Source organism: Calypte anna, chromosome 1 (assembly GCF_003957555.1).
Source record: "Calypte anna isolate BGI_N300 chromosome 1, bCalAnn1_v1.p, whole genome shotgun sequence".
Lineage (NCBI taxonomy): Eukaryota > Metazoa > Chordata > Aves > Apodiformes > Trochilidae > Calypte > Calypte anna.
The window spans coordinates 7,602,104-7,610,585 of NC_044244.1; positions in this window are offsets into that span (position 1 = coordinate 7,602,104).

Consider the following 8,482-nt stretch of genomic DNA (forward strand, 5'->3'; position numbering starts at 1 on the left):
AAGAAGCAACAGCAGCACTGAAAGAAGGAAACCTTTGGGAGAGGCTGGAAAACTGGAAAGCAGGACACACCCCTAAGCCCTGCAGAGCTCAGCTGTCCCTCTTTGCATATGACCATGTGCATAAATGGCCACATCAATTCTGACAGTTTTCTGCCACACTAAAACACAGTAATTGAGGCCACTTTCACTGGAAGTTTGAGGTTAAATTAAACTATTGTAGGACCTGGATAGGACTGGATTCTGTGCCAGCTTGTAGAGGAAATTTCTTATTGGGTCTGAGGCAAAGAATATTAATAAGAAAATCAGAAGACTGGATGCATACAAATAGCAGCAATGCATAGTAAGAGGCAGTTTGTTTCCTAGCAACACAGTCTTTAGGCTGGTTAGCTTTGGTTAGCATTTTCTGACTAACAGCTATGATTTTTATCCATACTGCTGTGCACTTCCTACCTGTGCTGAAAGAGAATAAGCAATAGAGAAAGTATGGTAGGATCCATCTGTGCTAGACTACATATCTTAAAATGAGATCAGGGGGTTAGAGAGGTGACTTGTCAGTGACTCTAAAAAGACATCCTCTGGGGATGCCCATTTCTGCCATGTGTGAACTAGCTCAGGCCTGGACCTTCAGGCAGCTAAACTAGAGCACACAAGTTTCACCTCCACTCTGCTCTGGCACTTCCCATCTTCCCTATCTCAATTCCACAGTATCATGTGCTCCAGAAATACCCCATGGCTAATTCTGCTCTCAAGATCAACAAGAGACCCTTAAGTCCACTGGTAATAGGGTAGAGTCATCACATTTTATTTATTTATGGATCTTCTGTGGTTTTATTCATATCATGCCCTTTGAGAATAATGTCTGTCTGTCTGTGTATATACAGTTCCTGACATACTGGGACCTCTGCTCACCTATTGCAAGGTAAATAATTAATGATTGGATGTCTGCTAGAATCCTTTTCTGAAGATGTTTGAAAAATGCCTTGCACTGCTGAGGTGCTAGAAAAGCAATTCCTAATTCCCCCCAGTCCCCAGTGATCCCTTCAGACAGTATCTGTGACCAACATGGGCTTGACACTGGTGCCAGCTAAATGTCTGATATGAGGTTGCTGCACATGCATTTTGGGACTGGCTCCATATTTAGGCTCACAAGTTCTGCTTTCTCCATACAGACCCAGCCTGCAAGTACTTCCAAAGCTCAGCCTCTCTCATCCTCCTGGAGAGCTCCACAGATTTTAGGTCCAGTTTCCTTTCTGCAAGAGGAAAGAATGTGAGAGAGGCCTTCGAGAGCACTTAAGTTTAACTCCTCTGTGCTGCTGGAGAATTAAAAATCATCTAAGTTCATGCAAAGGTTGTAGAGTGATTGCTGTAACACAGGGGGTGGTGGAGTCAGGGAGAGCAGCTGCTGCACCCCGAATGACACAGGCTTGTAGTCTCATGCCCCCCAGTGATCTGTCTGCAGCTCTAAACATTTAAAGCCAAGGTGCTGGGCTTTGCCAGCCCATGACATCTATAGAGGTGGTGGCACCAGCTCGTCTATCTCACTTCCTTCCCCTTATTTTGATATCTTCACACTCCCCCTCCCCAAGAGCAAGGCTGTAGAATAAATCTAGACACCAGAGAAATCACAGAAGAGACTGAATCAGAAGTGCTGAGCCATGAGAAAAGCTGTGCAACAACCCTTGCACTTTACTGGGACAAAAGCAGCAGGACCACAAGACACAAAGCTGCTGGAAATTGAGGCTTCATTCAGTCCTTGGGACTGGCTGTTTATGTCCTACATTCAGTTTTTATGTGCCATTGAAAAATGGTCTGGGTAAGAGGAAAGCAAGCAGGTTCTTGATGTACAGAGAAAGCAAGGCCTGATTAACTGAAAAGGAAGAGGAGATTTCATTTATTCGAGTTAGTTAAAACTCCACAGTCTTTGTTAACAGCTGCTCAACTTGAACAAGCAACCTCTCTGAAGGAGCAGGCATTGCTCCTCCTTCACAACAGAGCTGGGGAAGTGCCCATCCACAGGCATGAGTCACCCAGAGGCTTCAACAAAGACTGCCCTGGCTGGGATGAAAGCTTTAAACCCCAAACTCTTCACTTTTCCTGGCCTAAACTGTAAGTAGTTGAGAAGAGAGAGAGGGGGAGGGAGTACAGAGCTATTTCTTCTTTGCTTAGGTTTAGAAAGGCTAAAGAACAGAAAGAGTCTGCAGGGCAGGGACAAAGAGGATGAATGAACATGGCTGGACAATGAGACTCCAAAGCCCAACAATTTGCTTTAAAACCTTTATCTGAGGTAGAATTCATGAGGGTGAATATTTGTTCTCTTTAATGTCCCACAGATCTTTCGCAGGGGTACATGGACACCCACCCTGCAATGATTTTAGTGTGTATGTTACTGGTGCCTTCAAAGGAAGAACAGTAAAAAACACGGGAGAGGGAGTCAATGCCAAGAAAAAAGAAAGGGAATGCTGGAAAATGAGGAATGCTTTCACAGCCCCGGAAGTTCATGGGAGTAGAAGGACTCCCTCTGGCATGACAGAAAACACATGGCAAAGCCAAGGATCACAGTGGTGCCAGACCTGCTTCTAAAGGATGTTTATAATGTGCAAATAATTGATTTTCAGTATTATAGAATGATGTTATTATTTGGCAACATTTTGCTTAATTTTGTTTTGATTTTGTACCTACAATAAATCCTGCAGCTAAGCCTTGAATTGTTTCCCTCTGTCGCATGAGTAAATATAATGAATGTGCAATTAAATGCATTAACAAGGAAGGTGATACAGCAATGAATTCCTCCTTTCTCTTGGAGCAATGCATCCCATTTTAAGCAAGGGGGGTTTCCTACTATCTTTTACAGCACAGAGAAGACAAACAGCCCACCTGCGGTTTTAAATCAAGGATGAGTCTTCTGCCTCCACCCATCCCATCTGTCCCACCAGGACCCGTGGTAGATAAGCACTCTTCAGTACAGGAGAAGAAGGCTGATCCACAGAAGCCTCTCTATCTTCTGGCCAAGGTGATTCACTGTTTCTCTTCACTCCAGGGAATTCCTGTTTGTTTGGCTCATTTCTTTACTTTCAACTTTTACTATGACTATAAATTCTGCAAGCAGATCTTGTCTTTTTGCTCTGTGACTGAACAGCACTGAGGAATGACTTCTGAGCATGAGAACAGGCCAGGAAAATCCCCCAGTGGTAATATGGGAAGATCCAGCACTGAAAATCCAGTGCTTTCTTCAAAGGGTAGGTCCAAGGGAAAGTTTGGAGTTGCTGTGTTAAGGCTATGCTGAAGCTGGCCTAAAACCACTTCTCAGTGGTGTGGGACTTGTCTCTTCTGAGCTACCAGCAAGCAGTGGGTGTTCTGCAGCAGCCAGGCTGTGAAGATCTCAGGATTCCCCTCCTGCTGTCAGAGAAGTGAGGAAGGAGTCCCTGCAGCACAACTGATCAGTATCAGAGCTTGGAGAGATGGTGCAGAACCAACCACTTGATTGAATGAAGCTCCTGTGGTGGGTTCAGTCAATTACAACGTGTCCCAGCTGCCCAGATCCCAGCTCTGCCCTGAACAGAGAATCTTTCAGTCTCCATGAACTTATGTAATATCCACAAAAGTGGTAACTATTCTTTTAGAGGCAGCTATCAGGACCTGGGTCACTAAGACCAGAGCATCACCCAGTAAAAAAATACTGTCTGAAATACCTCTGAAGCCCTGAAGCTGTCAGTAAGGAAGAACAGTGTCACTAGCTGTTGATCAGCAGTGCTCCTGCCCTCCTCTGCACCCCTGGGCTCTCCCAGTTTGGGTCTGGAAAGGTGGAAGGAGATTTCAGTGTATCTATTCAGTCATCAGTTGATGAGCTGCCAACAGCTATGTTGATTTTCCTCTGTTGTAAAAGGCTGTTTAGGGCCCCAGCCAATGACCAGGGAAGCTGCTGGAAAGAGTCCCACTCATTTCAATGGCTGTCCAAAGACATGCAGGCATGTATGGGGAAAATTAAATAGAGATCCTCCAAGTTTTCTTCCTGGGACTGTTTTCTGTTACTCATAATTATCATTATTATTGTCATTGCTGTGTTTGAATTAATGCCCATGAGTGCAGATGGACAGAGATTTTTATCATCCAGAAATGCTGTCATTAACTAGGACTTACTCAGAACTTAAAACAAAGGACAATGGTTCCAGATGATGTTCTTTTCCTTTTGCACCCCCACAGCTGCTGACCATCTATGGTGTCCACAACAAAATCTGAATTTCTTTCAAGTGAATTGTGATACCTGGTAAGAAATACTTTATATACTGCAGCAACAACAACAAAAAAATCTTGAGCTGAACAGCAGAAATTGGTAAAGCTGCCAAAGGAATTTTAACAAATTAGACAAAGACAGGGATCATTTACACTTAAAAGAAAAAAATGGCTGTTCTGTAGTTTAAAAAAAAAAACTCTTTTAGCTTTACAGATAGCAGTGTTTTTGTGGGAAAGGAAATAATTTTGTCAGCACTGCATGGATCCTATTAACACTTTTTAAATAAAAAGAGCTCAGAATCTATCACCACTTTGATCTCAGTTCAATAAAGCTAATCTTAGCATTGGTTTTAACATGAACATTTAATTGTGTTAAATCACCTTCTGCAAAAATCAATTTACTTGACATGATACTGACCAGGACTGGTCAGCAGAGATAAGGAAGAGCTGTGTTCTAGCTACTCTATCCTATTACACTCACTTCTAACTAGGTAACTAATTAATGTAGTTATCCTCAAACACCCTAGGGAGGAAGAGAACCAAGGTACTCTTGGTTGTTTGTTTTTTTTCATATCAGGAACTTGAGAAACAGTAAAATTATATTACTTCCTCAAGGTCACATAGTAAATCTGACAGTGAACAGTGAAGACACAGGATGAACTTGTTTCAAGCTAGCACCTTCACCCCTAAATAAAATAAAAACATCTGTCATTAATGCACCTGATGTTGGTAATCAGCTCTTCTTAAACTGCTGATTTAAACTCTGCTCAGGCTTGTACTGAGCTTGCCCTACAGAAGAGAAACTTCATGCCAACACCCAGGGAACACAAGATTTTCCACTCAGAGTACAAAAGTGAATTTCAGACATATTTTACAGTAGAGCTTGTTTGGAAAGCCCTGGGATTGCTTCATGGCATCTTTGTAATTTATGTCATAACTTAGGTCTGCATTATTAACTGTAATACTTTATATTTACAGAACATCCACTTCCTTTCTAGTATTAAAACCTTTTCACGTTCCTGCAAAGTGAATTTGACATTGTTTAGGAGAGGGAAGAACTGGGACATGGTGAGGAAAATGACAAAAAAAATTAAAGAAAGTTATTTAAAGAGATTTTTATTATTTTCTGGGATGGGTGGAAATAATTTTTATGTATGTTTGAATGTTTGCAGACTTGACAAGAAAGCAATAAAGTTGTTCAGCCAACCAGGACCATCATGGATGTGCCTAGGGATGAGAGTGGCTGATACTATCTGCAGCAACAGTCAAACCAGCAATGAGAATATTACATGCAATTACATGCAATTATCTGTGGCAGATGCTTATTCTTACTACAAAGAAAATCATAGATATTTGATTTTCATAACAGTCAACAAAGTCTTGTCAAAGCTTTCTGACTTGGGCTAGTTCTGAGTTCTAGGTATGAAGTATGTTTGCTGTGTTTAATTAGCCATCAAGACTAACCCACAATTGGCTGAACAGAAACGGAGAAGAACTGGACCTGAGTAACTTGAAAGAGATTCATATCTGCAGGAAAATGTTGCTTTCAAACAAACAGGTCCAGCTGGAGTCACTGATAATCCCTCGGGATACTTGAGCATGGGTCAGCAGCTTAGTCAGTGAACACTGATTAATGTCCCAAGTACAGACAAGTTGGAGGTTTGGTTGTTTTGGGCTGTAAGAAAAACAGATTTTTCCTAGTTCACGACTCAAGTTTGTGATGTAGAATAAAGGATGATTTATTTCACAGGCACTCAAAGCTTTTTCAAGAAAACAGTGAAAGAAAACTAATATTATTGACTTCCAAGCAAAACCAAATAGACATTTAATATGCTTTATGTCATCTAAAATATAAACAAATCTCTAATAAGCACTCTGGTGTAAGTTTAAAGAAAAAAAAAATCTGTCTTCAACTTTACTGCAAATCTACTGAAGTGCCAAACAGACTGAATGTAGCAGATGAGTTGTGGAATTGCAATTACACGCTGCATTTATGCCACCTACAGGCATTACCACCACACTTTCAACAGGTTTGCTTGCCAAACTTTTGTTGTACTTCTTTTTTGGGCAGCTATGGGAAGACTCCATAGCAGTCAGCCCTGACCTTTGACTCTTAAAAAAATTCTGGTCAGCTTGTTAAAAATTAACACAAGTATTTCGTTAATGGATCCTCTACGTGAACTTGTTTTTTCTTGCTTCTTCACTTAGGTACTGTGACTATGAAGCCACAAGGATATGGAAATCAACTTTATGAGGTGCCTATCTCCAAGGGATACCTTGGACAGCAGGTATCCCTGTGCCCAAAATTAGTGATGCAGTTTTTAAGGATTTAGCTAATGAGCATGAGAAGCATCTTTTTATGTAAAAAAAAAAAGAAAAAAAAGAAAAAAAAAAAAAGAAAAAAGTCTCATGGATGCTGTTATGAATGAAAGCAATGGGGATGGAAGCTTTCATCATTGTTCACAGACAATCACAGACCAGGGTCTTGCAGCTGCCATCTCTAGCTTCTTTGGAGCTTAATTTCCTGAGAATTAAATCAGAACACACACCAGATAATTACAAGTTCTCTCATCCTTCTTTCCCTACCCCAAGGGACATTTTAGAATATATTCTATTTACCAGCCACAAAACACTCTGTTGTTGAATAGAGATGCTTGCTTCCACTTTAAATAACTCAGTAGATGTTACAGATTTTTTGCCACGATCTCTGATTTTCCTGTAGTCAGTCAGTCTGCTATGGGCAATGCTGAGAGACCCCTTTTTGCATTCAGTTCATTTTGCCTATGAGCTCTTGGTACAGAAGGAATTTGGGTGAGCTCACTTACTGTGCTAACAGCTGGTCTGATGTTGACTGGTCTGGTATTCAGATGCCTGAGAGATGTGCGACAGGCTGGGAGGGAAAGGGCAGCTCTGATGCTGTGAAGGTTTGTGCCACTGGTTTGTCCACTGGGAACTAAGAGGTTGCTGAAGATGGAGCATGGTGGTCTCGTTTGATGTAGGTATTTAAGGATGTGCAGGACTCCAGTCAGACTGGTGCTGGATTTCTCTCCCCCTGACTAAGGAAAGATAGCTCTCCTGGAGGTGTGAAAACCTTCTCCTGCATCTTGAATCCAGGCTGCTGCTTGGATCAGTGGTTACCTTATGAACTTCACCTTTAATGAACAGGAAGTACATTAAGGCTTTCACTTACATACAGAGTTGCCATAGCAAGCAGAGCAGTTTCTTCCATTTCTCTTTTGAAGTGGGTTTGTTCACCCCATCTCTCAGCTCACTGAAGCTCAGTGCAACTTCAGACTTCCCCAGTAGTTAAGGATGCCAAGCAAAAAGACAGGAAAGGCACAGAGAGTTCTTTTCCCTCCCCAACAAACTCTCCTGGCTGCCATAAACCATTGCCAAGGCACTTCTTGCCTGCCTTCACACAGGTTTGCTTACACCTGGGAAGGGCACTAATTGGTTTAAAGATAAGCAGAATTTTGTGTGTCCACCCTGACATGTCCACAGCACAACAACTGGAATAAAACTATGGATGTGCTTAGTCATGCAGATGGTAGCAGTGGGGGCACAAGAACTTTTTGAGGCACAGGTTTTGAGTGCTGCTCTGTTGTCATAACTAGTGCCAGTGGGTTTGGGGGGAAAGCACAGAAAAACTGTTCCTGGGTGGTTTTGTACTAGAAGATTCTGTTCTCATTTACCCTCCTATCTTCAGTGCCTCTTCTCAGATTCCCTCCATCACTTTACAATACCTTTCTCCAGTCCCTAGAGGTTTTTCCTGCTCACCTTCTCTAAATTCTCCTTACTCTTTTCATCCCTCCATTTAAAGAGTAGGCAGAAAGGAGCTACATTTGGACATACTTTAAAGGTATTGCTTTCAGTTGTACAAGTTCCATCTCTATGAACACTACAGCCATTTCCTGAGCATGGACTGCTGGCAGCCTGAGCTCTAGCCTTTGCATAGACTTCAGCAAGCTTGGTTACTGAAAGGAAGATGGTCCCTTGACTTAGGAAGCCCAGAATCAGTTTTGGAACACAAAATCCCTTTGCATCTCCAGGCAACTCCTTTCACCTCTCTGTGGACTTGATTAATTCCTTTAACTCCTCAACATACCACATACAGAGCAAGGATAAGGGCAATCCTTACTTCAGAATGATGCAGTGAGATGGTACTGCATAGAATCATAGAATTGTCTGGGTTGGAAGGGACCTCAGAGATCATCGAGTCCAACCCTTGAACCACCGTTGCGGTTGCTAGACC